Here is a 15,684-nt window from a genome sequence, read left to right on the forward strand (position 1 = left end):
AAGGAAATAATCATCAGAATAAACAAATGACCCACAGAATGGGAGAAAATATTTGCAAACTATGCATGAGACAAAGGACTAAAATCCAGAATCTACAAGGAACTCAAACAAATAAGCAGGAAAAAAACAAAAACAACAAAAACAAAACAAAAAACAATCCCATCAAAATGTGGGCAAACATCATGAATAGACATTTCTGGAAATAAGATACACAAATGGCCAACAAATGAATGAAATAAAAAAATGCTCAATATTACTAATTATCAGGGAAATACAAATTTAAAACCACAGTGAGATACCACCTTACCTCATCCAGAATGACCATATTAAAAAGTCGGAAAACAATAGATGGGGTAGATGTGGTGAAAAGGGAATGCTTACACAGTGTTGGTGGGAATGTAAATTAGTGCAACTTCTATAAAATACATTATAGAGATTTTTCAAAGAACTAAAAGTAGATCTACCATTCAATCCAGCAATCCTACTACAGGGTATCCACCCAAGGGAAAATAAGTCATTATATCAAAAAGACACCTGTACATGTATGTTTATTGCAGGACAATTCACAACTGCAAATATATAAAACTAACCTAAGTGCTCATTAACCAATAAGTGGATAAAGAAAATGTGTTATAAATACACCATGAAATACTACTTGGCCATAAAGAAGAAAAAAAGAAGAATGTCTTTTGCAGCAACTTGGATGGAGCTGAAGGCCATTATTCTAAGTGAAATAATTCAGGAATGGAATATGAAATATCATACGTTCTAATTTATATGTGGGAACTTAGCTATGGGTATGCAAAGGCATACAGAGTGGTATAATGGACATTGGAGACTTAGAAGAGAGGAGAGGGAAGGCTCATGAAGGATAAAAAACTACATATTGGGTACAGTGCACACTAGTGGAGTAATGTGTGCACTAAAATCTGAGACTTCACTACTGTATAATTCATCCATGTAATCAAAAAACATTTGTAACCCTAAAGCTATTGAAATTAAAAATAAAAATAAATTAAGGAAATACAAAGTTATAAAATACATAACAACATGGAAATAAATAAAGCAGATATATTGGACAGCCAACCTTATGGATATGTGACCTGTGCTCTTGAACAGAGCCTTACATACAGAAAGACCCAATGCTTGGTTTCAAGCTCTGCTGTTTTGAAATAATTAATTTTTGAACCAGAAGCCCCACATTTTCATGTGTCTCTGAGCCGGCAAATTATGCAGCCAATCTTGTGAATAGCAAAGCCTTCCAAATCAGAATACTGGTCAGAGATGTTTGTTAACAGCATTATGTTGTAATCTTGAACATTTTCTAAGAATATTTTACTGAAATAGAGAAGAAGAGCTCAGTAGATTAAAAAATGTGAATTTTTATGGCTATTCAAATTTGTGGCTCTGCAAAATTTCAAGTAAATTGAAACAATATATGATGCACCAATGGTGTTTGAGTTCATCAATATCATTATAAGTACTTGATATTTTTATTTTATTATTTTCTAAATTAACATATGCAAAGCATTCACAAATATTTAACTATTCACAAGTATTTAAATTTGCTTAATTTGTATTTACAGTTAGGTTGAACACTGCCAAAGACATTGTTACATGTTCTATCACTTCTGTGAAATGTTTACCACTTTTTAATTTGCCTACTTGTGTTTTGATAATTTCTGTAGTGGTTTTCTTTAATAAGAAGCAAAGAGATCTTAATCTTTAAAAGATTAAAAATTAAATTGCAGGGAGAAGATGTAGATTAAAGACAAGTTTTTGGTTTAACCAATGTAATTTACTGATAGATCGAATGTGATGTGGAAAAAGAAGGAAAGGTTTTATATGATGTATGTTTATAAGACAGATGAATGCCTCACAATCAGCCAAGACATAAATTATATAAAAAAGAGCAATGACAATAAGTACCTGTTTTGTTCATGGTAAATTAAAGAAGCCTGAGACATATTCATGCTATGAATACACTAGAATATATAAGACTATAGCTCAGTGAAAATATCTAGAAAGGATAAGTTCATACTACTTGTTACCTGCTAGTATAACTGTGGAACGTGGCAATGTCTAAGGAGGGTTGTGTAGCATGAAAATATAAAAAAGATTTTTAAAAATACCTTAAAACATACATATTTAAGGAATGTACAAAAGGAGATAAGCACCTGCAATGGAATGGTAAAAAATAAATAAATTAAAAGAGTTACATGAGAAAATATTCAGCAGTGCTGTAAAGACAGCAGATGATATCTGTGCTGTAATGTGCATATTAAAATATGCAGAATCAAAAGAGTGACTTTTGGCTATACAACTTCAATAAACTTAAAGAATCAGAAATAACATTACAATTGGACTCTAGCACTTGAAGGGAATATAGGAAAGTAGACATACAAATAGCACAATATGCTTTTGATGTACAAGTTTAGAAAAACATCCAGGGTTAGTTTTACTTAAATGAGGGATACATGAACATATTCATAACCTTAAAATAACATTCAAGTTAGATATAGAGCTTGTTGATACAGGTGAGTGACCAGCACACTCAATTCATTGAAGTCCCTGAAAATTTCAAAGTCAAGGGATCCAGATCACAGGTGAATGAATTAAGTTCAAGAGGTAGAAAATCGTCATTTGAGAAGACGTACGAAGAAAGGAATGACAGCATGCACCACTAAATTTGGAGATTAGTGACATGAAAAGATTGAGAAAAATGACATTTGGTGTCTTTTATTTTTTCAGTAAATAGTAACAAGGCCATATGCTGATAACTGAAGTGGACAGAGGATGGTTCAAAACTTTGAGAAGATTGTCCACAGATTTAAATTAGACGTTGAGAGAGATAAAAGAGAGACCTCTACTCTTCACCTTTATAAGATTATATTGCCTAACAAAATCACTTTAGTACTTACAACAGCAAGCATTTATTTCTCACTCATAATGTTACTGGTGCAAAGTTCTTAGATCTCAGTGTAATATAAATTAACATGAAGGCAGTCAAACTTTTCCCAAATAAGGTTTATTGAGATTTATGCCCTAAAAGGCTGGGCATAAGAGAGACAGCTCTGGAGGAAGAGTTTTCTGACAGGCTCCCCCAGGGTAGGTCTTTGTGGTGTTTTGAGGAGGGTAACATGAATAATTTGTGCGGTGTCATTATATGTGCAGGGTGGAGTGCCAGGTGCACAGGTGTAGTAAGTATTTATACTGACACGTACATTGCATGATCAGAAAATGGCAGATAAGCTCCACCTATGGCAAATATTTTAGTGTTATAATGAGGCAAAGATTATGTTTGGTCATCCTCCTGGTCTTGTGTGCATGCAGGTGGCAGGGTCGACTACTTTGGACAAGATTTGCAGCAAAATGTTGCTTATCTTAACTTTCTTAAATAACTTGCAAGGTTTCAGCAGGTTTGGCACCGGTGGGGGTGGGGGTGCAAGGCCTGATTTTTAGCGGGTATGCATAGAAATGTATATTAGTGGGGTCAAGTTTTGTCTCTACTTTGTCTCAGTAAGTCTGTGGGTCCACTGAGCTTGCCTAGGCTTGGCCCTAGTTGTGAGTAAGGTTCAGGCCTGCTCCATGTGTCCCTCATTCTGGCACCAGAAGATACATGAATTTTGCACTTTTCATGGCACAGCGTAAGAGTGTAAGAGAACCAGTTAAATTATGCAGGCACAGTAAGCCCTTGTCTTAGGTCAACATCTACCTATACTCCACTAACCACATCAGGTCAAAAATCTATGCCCAATATGTAGAGAGTAGCCATGAGAAGGCCTTGGAGGAAAGATCTATGAATAAAATGCATATCTACAACATATACCATAGATTTTATTTTTGGCCACAATTATTGCTTTCATTCTGCAAGCAAAATACATTGCTCTCTACCCATAAAATCCAAATGTCTCAGGCAACCAGGTTTGTAATCCAGGATCTTCTGATCTATATTGAGTATGAATACTACCTCTATTGATCTGGAGACTAATGAAATTTTTCTACTCCTTCCATATGCCTCACCCCCATAAAATGATTAAACAGAATCAGCACAGCTTCAATATATTTTTCTGCTCAGAATCAGGAAGCAAGGTGGGGATTACAGGAGTGAAGAACTTGGCTGGGGTACAAAATGTAAAAACATGTCAATAATCTCTGTAACCAAGAAAAATGGCTTTTAAACACAATTTTAAAGAAACATAATTAACAGAAAAATCTATGGTGAACAAAATACTAGTTAATTTCAGAATTAGAAACAGAGCCATATTGACCTAAATTAAATCTCAAGAAAATAAAATCAGTAATACTGATCCAAACTTTTTCAAACATTTTAATGTTTTAGTACTTTCATAGCTCTTAAATATATTTTATCTTTGGTAGTTTTGCATTAAATTTTATTTTTCAAAATATTTATTGCAATATTATTAGTTAAGTTACTGAGCTTTTGCACCCCAGGCAAGCACCTTACTCACTACATTCTAGTCCCTGCCACAAAGGCAAAAAGGAATGGCATACGTTAATCTTCGAGCCATAGTAATTATAAGATCTGGGCAAGTGCATATGCTCCCTCCTTCTGGAGAGAAGATATTGTTCTTGAATATGTACCTGTACTTCCTGCTGAGAACAGTTTCCCAGTACATTGTGTACTGCGCTCAGCTTTGCCTCCTGAGAGAGTTCCTTTTTATTCTTGTCTTCCTTGGCCACACTCTAAAGAGGACATTGGAGAGATAATATGCTTATTTTTTCAGGCAAATAGCAATCTCAGCCTGCTTCTTAATGCTAGCAAGTTGAGAGTCCTTTGGTCCTTTTACATCTTAATTTGTCAATCCTCTTTTAATCCAGACTGGCATGATTATAAACATTTTTATCTCAAATTGTGCATTGGAATTTTTGAGTATTTTGCAACTTCACTATATTTAAAATGCAGATTTACCTGGTAAAATGTAGTTTGCTGGACTTCCATGAGACCACAGTTAGTCTCTTATTTATGGACATTTTATATGGTTTCTTTTTCTATCAACTTAAACAGAAATTTTACTACATGATCTAACAATCACACCCATGATTTGATCTTTGTCCCAAGACTGCATCAGATGGTCACAGCCCTAATTTGTAGAGAAATATTTCCACTCTCCAAGTCTGCATTTCTAGGGATTTATGGGGACTCTATATTTCTTCTTGTACACCAGGCAGTCCCTTTCTGAACATGTGTCATTATTGTAGTACTTTGCAAAATGTTTATACAAGCCAATTTATACTACCAAAATTTTGTCTGGAAATACCACAAGTTTATTGTGTGAATTCTGTTTTCTGGGCTATCATAAGCTATAGTTGTATCAAATGTTTTACCAGAACGTAATATGGGTTACATTTTCCAACTCCAAATGTTTTCCTTCTGCCTGATACCCAGCCCGGAAGCCAACACCACATATTTTAGTTTTAGTTAAGGCAGGGCCTGTTTCTGCATTAGTTAGATAATATTGAGACAATGAATTCTTCTCATATTTCAATGATTTATAAAACAAATATATATTTCCTCCTCCAAGTTCTGAAAATTGGCTGTGAGTTACCTAGGTTCAATTGGTTTTGGCATATGGCTAACTGCAAGTTGGTTTCAGTTATGTTCCTATGTCCACTCATTCTGGAATTCAGAGGCAACAGAGCATGCTCTTTGCATGTAAGAGGAGAGAATTGCAAACAATGAAACTAAAAAATAAAGCAAAATTATAAAAACACATTTAAACATTTTGTTTACATCACATATATTTAATTCCATTGGCAAAGCACACCATCTATGAGCCAGGAAAGTCTAATCTAGCCACAGGGAAACGAAGGAAAGACATGAGAGGAATATAAGCATTGTGAAAAAAATGATAATACCTACCAGAAGACCTAGCCAATGATAAGTCAAGAAGTGAGTGCATGGTGTTATAAAAGAAGGTGAGTTTGAAAACTCACATAGAGTAGCAGTGTTAGTAGCAGTAGTAGTAGTAAGGGTAATAGTAAAATAACAGTTACTGAGTGCTCAAAATATGCTAGTGGCTTTTCTATTTAATAAACCCATTAAATCAGCACAACACACCTTTAAAGTAAGTCCTATTATTATGTCCATTTTATGTGTGAAGAAACCAAAACAATTTCCCAAAGTTCATAGAAGTAGAAGTGGAGACTGGAGTCTAACTAAAAAACAAGTCTGGAGTCTAACTAAAAAACAAGTCTTCAACATAATACTGGAAGTCCTAGCCAGAGCAATGAGGCAAGAGAAAGAAATAAAAGGCATCCAAATAGGAAGAGAGGAAGTCAAACTATCTCTGTTTGTAGACTATATGATAGTCTCAATAGCCTCTGCCCAAAAGCTCCTTCATCTGATAAACAATTTCAGCAAAGTCTGAGAATACAAAATAAATGTACAAAAGTAAGTAGAATTTATATACAGCAATAATTTTCAAGCTAAGAGCCAAATCAAGAATGCAATCTCATTCACATAACCAAAATAGGAATAAAATACCTAGGAATACACATAACCAGGAGGTGAACAATCTCTACAATGAGAATTACAAAACACGATTGGAAGAAATCAGAGTTGATACAAACAAATGAAAAAATATTCCACGTTCATAGATAGGAAGAGTCAATATTGTTGAAATGACCACACTACCCAAAGCAACTTTTAGATTCAATTCTATTCCTATCAAACTAGTAATGACATTCTTCATAGAATTAGGGAAAAAAATACTCTAAAATTCATATGGAACCAAAAAAGAGCCTGAATAGCAAGAGAAATCCTAAGCAAAAAGGACAAAGCTGGAGGCATTACACTACCCAATTTCAAACTCCACTACAAGGCCATAGTAACTAAAACAGCATGGTATTTATACAAAAACAGACATATAGATCAAGGAACAGAATAGAGAACCTAGAAATAAAGCCACACATCTATAATGATCTGATCTTCACCAAAGTTGACAAAAACAAGCAATGGGGAAAGGACTTCTTATTCAATAAATGGTTCTGAGCCAACTGGCTAGCCATATGCAGAAGATTGAAACTGAAATTCTTATTTTCAACATATAGAAAAATCAAAATGGATTAAAGATATGAATTAAAACCTAAAACAATAAAAACTCTAGAAGATAACCTAGAAAATACCATTTTGAACATTGGCCTTGGCAAAGACTTTATGACAAAGATTCCAAGAACAATTGCAACAAAAACAAAAGTTGACAAGTAAGACCTAATTAAACTAAAGACCTTCTACACAGCAAAAGAAGCTGTCAACACAGTAAACAGAAAACTTACAGAATTGGAGAAAAATTTGCAAACTATGCATCTAACAAAGGTCTAAAATTTAGAATCTATAAGAAACAAACAAACTAAGAAGCCAATAGCAAACAACCCCATTAAAAACTGTGCAAAAAGCATGAACAGACACTTCTCAAAAGAAGACATAGATGCAGCCAACAAACATATGAAACAATTCTCACCATCACTAATTATGAGAGAAATGCAAATCAAAACCACAATAAGATAGCAGTCAGAATGGCTATTATTATAAAGTAAAAAAATAACATTCTTGTGAGGATATGGAGAAAATACAATGCTTTACACTGTAAATTATTTCAGCCACTGTGAAAAGCCGTTTGGAGATTTCTCAACAAACTTCAAACACAAAGAACTACCATTAGACCCAGCAATCCCATTACTGGATATATACTCAGAGGTATATAAATTGTTCTACCATAAGGACACATGTACGTGTGTGTCCATGGCATTACTATTCACAACAACAAAAATGGGGACTAAATCTAGAAGCTCATCAATGGTGGCTGGATAAAGAAAATGTGGTACATATAAACCATGGAATACTATGCAGCCATCCAAAAGAATGAAGCCATGCCCTTTCCAGCAGCATGCATGCAGCTAGAGGCCATTATTCTAAGCACTTATACGCACTTACAATTGAAAGATAAATATTGAGTACACATGGACACAAAGAAGATGATAATAGACACCAGGGCCTACTTGAGTGTGGAGGGTAGAGGAGAATGAGGAAAAACAACCTGTAGGGTACTATGCTCATTTACCTGGTAACAAAATAATCTGTATACCAAACCCACATGGTACACAATTTACCCACGTGATAAATCTGGACATTTACCCCTGAACCTAAAATAAATGTTGGACATAATAAATAAATTAATTAATTAATACCAAATCTAATTCCAGAGCCATGCTTCTAACCACTATGCTTCAAAATTTTAATGTTTGGTTATGATATTCTAATTGTTGTTTCTTTGTGTTCTCCAGTAAAGCATACCTAGTTGGATGTTAGAACAAAGATACTCTGTGTGTTTGATTTAGGATTGTGGATTTGTGAAATGTGCCCAATGGAAGAACCTAGATTGTTCTAAGTGTTAGGGACAGTTTAATTCTTTTGATAGATAGTGAGGTACATATGGAATAGAACAGTTAAGCAGATGAAAAAAAAATGTTGGAAGGGTAAGAGAATTATGAAGTACTAGAAAAAAATTATACTCATTGAATTATCAGTATGATGTTAGGGAATCCCTTCTTCTCCATTGAGGTGATAAGAATACAAAGCTATTTACATTGAGGTATGAATGGATGATTAAGAATAAATAAAATGACTTAGGAGTTCTCTGCACAAATGACTACTCCCTCAACTCTTTCCCGCCGTGAATCTTCATTAACAGTGTGTGGTTACTTTCTCTATTTATCTTTTTGGTATAGCTATATCTGCCAAGAATCTGAGTTTCTTTCTGTTTCCTGGCACATTCTGAGTGATTTTGTTCTAATGAGTCCCCATAGACTAGAATGTTGACTACAATTTTTATTTTTCCTTTCAACCTCAGATCAGGTGCCTATCCCTGCTAAAATCAGTTATGGCTCTGTGGATCGGTTGAAATCGTTTGTACTGAAGTACCTCTTCATCAGTGACTGTGAGACAGAAGGAACATTGAACATAAAATGATTAATGTTTTTTACATTTAAGTATATTTATTTTTCTTTTAAAGGTGGATTTAGAATAGTAGGTCTTTATTTCCACAGTTTAGATGATAATGTTTATTTGTACTCCCATTATCAAGATACCTCTGTATCTGTAATATGCCTGTGTTCTTACTTTCTAAATTGCCTTTTATCTTGAACTAATGTTCAAAGTTCAAGACATAAATAGTTTGGCTTTTCTGCTTAGGAAACACACAGTTACACACACACACACACACACACACACACACAGCTACTATTTAGACTGCAAGGCACCTAATAAATCTATAGCACTGTCTTCTTGGAATCAGTGCCTTAAAGAATGAAGATATAATTGAGTGGTTAAATAAAATTCATTCCAAGAACAATCGGATCCTCAGGGACTATTTTGCTATTGAAACTCTTGCTATTAGAGTGAACTAATTGCACTGAAGAATTATTTCAATTCATTGATTTTTAAAAATTTGTTTACCCCTACTCGCGTTTGGATAATTAAATCTCAAAATAGGTTGAACAGGACATTTTTAGCTTAGAAATGTTACTATACTCAGCAATTTGTTTTCAAAAACACTGTATGAATAGTTTAGAGAAAATTAGGCATTAGTTTAAAAACTTTCTATATTGGTCTTTCTAAAAGCATATTTAGGGACATTTTGAATTGAACAGAAATGTTGGCAACTATATCATTGAAAGTCTGCAAATTGGAATTTCTCCTCTTGAGAAATATCTTACTGGCTATCTGTGTCTTATGATTTATTTGCTTTATTTTATGCCTTATAAATTTAGCAAAGTTTACAATGTCAGGCATATGATCTGTTCTTCCGAGTCATGCCAGGATGAATGGGTAAACAGGGGGCAATATTTGTCAAATGTTTAATTATCAGGTTCATTTGGCCCATCTGGTTAAGCTACTCTGCTTTTCCTTATTGCTGTGTGTTTCTGCCTGATTATCTATTTGTTTAAAAAGAGACTATACCTAGGTCAAAAGCACAGAGGCAGAGTTGTTATCCTTTTGGATCCTCAAGATTTTCCTTTCAAGTTGCTATTTTCATCCCGTTTCTTCCTGTGTTCTCAGCTTAAAAAGGCAACATTCCATATAATAGTGCTAATTCTAAATCAGTCAAAGAGACAGTTATATGCATTGTGTAAACCAGGTTGTAACCCTGGCTTATGCCAGGAAAAATGGTCTTGTCAATGAGCATATGAAAAATTTACTATCTCCAAATTCAGATTTTTCCTTTTGCTTTTCGTATTTTTCAATATTTTAGAATCAATATTTGGTTTGAAATATAGCAAAATAGTTTAAGATATGAAGGGCCATTATAAGAGAATTCATAATTTTTTTTGTATTTTTCTTTTTTTTATTATTATTATTATTATACTTTAGGTTTTATGGTACATGTGCACAATGTGCAGGTAAGTTACATATGTATACATGTGCCATGCTGGTGCGCTGCACCCACTAACTCGTCACCTAGCATTAGGCATATCTCCCAGTGCTATCCCTCCCCCCTCCCCCCACCCCACAACAGTCCCCGAAGTGTGATGTTTCCCTTCCTGTGTCCATGTGTTCTCATTGTTCAATTCCCACCTATGAGTGAGAATATGCGGTGTTTGGTTTTTTGTTCTTGCGATAGTTTACTGAGAATGATGATTTCCAATTTCATCCATGTCCCTACAAAGGACATGAACTCATCATTTTTTATGGCTGCATAGTATTCTATGGCGTATATGTGCCACATTTTCTTAATCCAGTCTATCATTGTTGGACATTTGGGTTGGTTCCAAGTCTTTGCTATTGTGAATAATGCCGCAATAAACATACGTGTGCATGTGTCTTTATAGCAGCATGATTTATAGTCCTTTGGGTATATACCCAGTAATGGGATGGCTGGGTCAAATGGAATTTCTAGTTCTAGATCCCCGAGGAATCGCCACACTGACTTCCGCAATGGTTGAACTAGTTTACGGTCCCACCAACAGTGTAAAAGTGTTCCTATTTCTCCACATCCTCTCCAGCACCTGTTGTTTCCTGACTTTTTAATGATCGCCATTCTAACTGGTGTGAGATGGTATCTCATCGTGGTTTTGATTTGCATTTCTCTGATGGCCAGTGATGGTGAGAATTTTTTCATGTGTTTTTTGGCTGCATAAATGTCTTCTTTTGAGAAGTGTCTGTTCATGTCCTTCGCCCACTTTTTCATGGGGTTGTTTTTTTCTTGTAAATTTGTTTGAGTTCATTGTAGATTCTGGATATTAGCCCTTTGTCAGATGAGTAGGTTGCGAAAATTTTCTCCCATTCTGTAGGTTGCCTGTTCACTCTGATGGTAGTTTCTTTTGCTGTGCAGAAGCTCTTTAGTTTAATTAGATCCCAATTGTCAATTTTGGCTTTTGTTGCCATTGCTTTTGGTGTTTTAGACATGAAGTTCTTGCCCATGCCTATGTCCTGAATGGTAATGCCTAGGTTTTCTTCTAGGGTTTTTATGGTTTTAGGTCTAACGTTTAAGTCTTTAATCCATCTTGAATTGATTTTTGTATAAGGTGTAAGAAAGGGATCCAGTTTCAGCTTTCTCCATGTGGCTAGCCAGTTTTCCCAGCACCATTTATTAAATAGGGAATCCTTTCCCCATTTCTTGTTTTTGTCAGGTTTGTCAAAGATCAGATAGTTGTAGATATGTGGTGTTATTTCTGACGGCTCTGTTCTGTTCCATTGATCTATATCTCTGTTTTGGTACCAGTACCATGCTGTTTTGGTTACTGTAGCCTTGTAGTATAGTTTGAAGTCAGGTAGTGTGACGCCTCCAGCTTTGTTCTTTTGGCTTAGGATTGACTTGGTGATGCAGGCTCTTTTTTGGTTCCATATGAACTTTAAAGTAGTTTTTTCCAATTCTGTGAAGAAAGTCTTTGGTAGCTTGATGGGGATGGCATTGAATCTGTAAATTACCTTAGGAAGCATGGCCATTTTCACGATATTGATTCTTCCTACCCATGAGCATGGAATGTTCTTCCATTTGTTTGTATCCTCTTTTATTTCCTTGAGCAGTGGTTTGTAGTTCTCCTTGAAGAGGTCCTTCACATCCCTTGTAAGTTGGATTCCTAGGTATTTTATTCTCTTTGAAGCAATTGTGAATGGGAGTTCACTCATGATTTGGCTCTCTGTTTGTCTGTTATTGATGTATAAGAATGCTTGTGATTTTTGTACATTGATTTTGTATCCTGAGACTTTGCTGAAGTTGCTTATCAGCTTAAGGAGATTTTGGGCTGAGGCAATGGGGTTTTCTAGATATACAATCATGTCATCTGCAAACAGGGACAATTTGACTTCCTCTTTTCCTAATTGAATACCCTTTATTTCCTTCTCCTGCCTAATTGCCCTGGCCAGAACTTCCAATACTATGTTGAATAGGAGTGGTGAGAGAGGGCATCCCTGTCTTGTGCCAGTTTTCAAAGGGAATGCTTCCAGTTTTTGCCTATTCAGTATGATATTGGCTGTGGGTTTGTCATAGATAGCTCTTATTATTTTGAGATACATCCCATCAATACCTAATTTATTGAGAGTTTTTAGCATGAAGGGTTGGAGAATTCATAATTTTTAAACCATCGCTCATTTTATTCTAATACAGTAGAATGAAAAACTTATGATAAAAGCAAATATATTTTGACAGGGGAAGAAATATGACCTGAGGGTGTCCATGGCAGAACTAATATAATAAAGGACTTCCATCGTGGCTGTTAAATATGAAATGGCATTTTCAGCTACAGAGCTCAATAAAGGCTTTGTAAGCCCTGTGGTTTGAAGGCAAAGTATTAGTGCAGGCATGGTAGCTCATGCCTGTTATCCCATCACTTTGGGAGGCTGAGGCAGGCGGATCACCTGAGGTCAGGAGTTCGAGACCAGCCTGGCCAACACAGTGAAACTCTGTCTCTACTAAAAGTACAGAAATTAGCCGGGCATGGTGGCGTGCACCTGTGATCTCAGCTACCTGGGAGGCTGAGGCAGGGAGATTCACTTAAACCGGGAGGTGGAGGTTGCAGTGAGCTGAGATTGTGCCACTGCACTCCAGCCTGGGCAGCAGAGTGAGACTCTGTCTCAAAAAACAAAACAAAACAAAACAAAACAAACAAACAAACTATCCACTAGTTACATTCTGTTTTCCATATGTTTGAGGCTAATTTAAAATTACTAAACAGTAAATTAATAATCATTTCTAAAGTTATAATCTCTACTTGTAGGGAGAATTTTATATTGATAACTATGTTATTATTATTGCTTTTTTCTCAATGGGACTTATATTACCTTGGGGAATATTTTATTTTATTGTAATATCATCATGGTTGTAGTGAGGAGAAATCATATGATTAATCATTTTTTGTTTAATTTCAACACTTCATTTTTTTAAAAAGTCTTAAACCTGCTTGTATTTTTATATGTTAATTAATTTGATAAATATTTTGAGCAATTATTATGTGTAGTCTATAACAACCAAGTATTTTTGAATAACACATAACTAGATCTTATACTTATGTTGAGGCACATATACCTGTCATAAAAATATTTTCTTATTTGGAAAAAATTATGCTAGGTAGAACTTAGTAGTTTTCTAGAATTGCCTTGATATTGAACTTAGGAAAAAGATGGCAGTGTTCTTGTAAACTGACCTCTAACCAAAAGATATTGACTTTGAAGTTTGTAATTTAAAAACAAACAAATAAAGGAGATATAATTTGAAGCTTCATGGATGTTTAAAGTTATCAGGGAAATATATGACTTATGAATTAAAAATAATCTCTATATACTTTTCTATTGGCCTTTTTTAAATACTTTAAAGTTGGTTTTTCCTACGGGACTGTTTTCCTGTCTCTTCTTTGCTACTGTCCCCCTATCATATCCAACCTTAGGGCTTTAATCCTACCTATGTATGAATGATCTCAAAGTCTATATATATAAGTGTAACCTCTTATCCTCAAAGTGATCATTTTACAAAAACCTACTCACATTCTTCACTTAGGAATCTTCAAACCCACATCTAAAATTGATGTTATCATCCTCCTTTCTAAAACTGCTCTTTTGGCCAGGTGTGGGTGGTTCACGCCTGCAATCTCAGCACTTTGGGAGGCCAAAGCTAGTGGATCGCTTGAGGTCAGGAGTTCGAGATCAGCCAGGCCAACATGGTGAAACCCCGTCTCTACTAAAAATACAAAAATTAGCCACACGTGGTGGCAGGCACCGGTAATCCCAGCTACTCAGGAGGCTGAAGCATGAGAATCGCTTGAATCCGGCAGGTGGAGTATGCAGTGAGCCAAGATTGCAGCACTACACTCCAGCCTGGGTGACAGAGCGAGACTCCATCTCAAAGAAAAAAAAATTAAATTAAAATAAAATAAAATATAAAACTGCTCTTCCTACTTATTTAATTTTTTAAATGGTATTAATATCATCCAAGTCATCCAGGATTGTTTTAAAAATAATTTATTTTCCTCAGGCCTACAGGTGGTCTATATCCCCAATACTACTCAATCCAGTTTCTTCTTCTTGAGTCTGACAATTTCTATTAAAATATAAGTAATCATGGCCAGGCTTTGAAATGCCATTTGACTACTTTCCCCATTCTCCAACTCTTTCAGTGAATCTACCAAGTACCCAATTGTAAAAGAGTTGCCATGCAACATAGCTTAATTCATTTTTTCCCTTCTAATATACATTTAATGAGTTATTTAGCAGTTATTCTCAACGAAGTATCTTTTTAAGTTTGCTCCTGATTTCATCCCCTCGTGTACGATTCAGGATTATCCATGTGCTCTCACAATGTAAACTTTCCCAAATCCTCTACACATTTCAAAGCAAGGTTCAGACACTCACTCCCCTAAGACTCTTACACTGAAAATATAAAAATAATAGTTTTCCCCTGAATTCTCATAATTGTTTGGTTTTGACACATTATTTTTTCTACTCAGTTATTCTATGTCCTTTCTCTTTTGAATAGTCTATTTTTATTATACCCCACCTACTACAGTTCATACAGCATACATTAAAGTTCACAATACATTTTTTGAATGAATTATAAATATTTACATTAAAAATTGACAAGTTTATGTGATTAAATTACTCTATATAGTCAAAATTCGACCACGATGCATTTGAAGACTTTGCAAACTGCTGAACCCTTGATGAGTCTTCTCATTCTGCAAGTGGGGATTTTAAGTAGAAACTGATTTGTCCTGCAGTCCTAATAGATGATAGCGAGGTTTTTCCAATCTAGTGCTCTGAACACAGGACACTGTATGTTCTCAGCCGGTCACAATCATATTGAGGACTAAGGACTCTCCATTTGATGCAGACAAAATTGTAACTGAGATGTAAAACTCCTTAGCAATCAAATGGAATAATTGTTTGTTTTTTACTTCAAATAGAAAATTGTTTTCTAAAACTAAAATACTTGAATTATCAGGCAATATAATCTCAGCTTGTATTAGTTTTTGAATGTTCCCATAGAGGAAGTGTAACAATCCATGAAATGTGAATAAATGGAAAGTAAGCAAAAACTAAATTTAAAAAATTACTCTTTGTAAGTTAACAAAGACCACTGCTGTTATTTAAAAATAAAAATATAGAAGAAAATAGCATACATACTAAGGGATCGATTTCAGTAGTCAATTGACAGGTTTGTAAATTCCATT

This window comes from Pongo abelii, chromosome 3 (assembly GCF_028885655.2).
Source record: "Pongo abelii isolate AG06213 chromosome 3, NHGRI_mPonAbe1-v2.0_pri, whole genome shotgun sequence".
In the NCBI taxonomy this organism is placed as follows: domain Eukaryota; kingdom Metazoa; phylum Chordata; class Mammalia; order Primates; family Hominidae; genus Pongo; species Pongo abelii.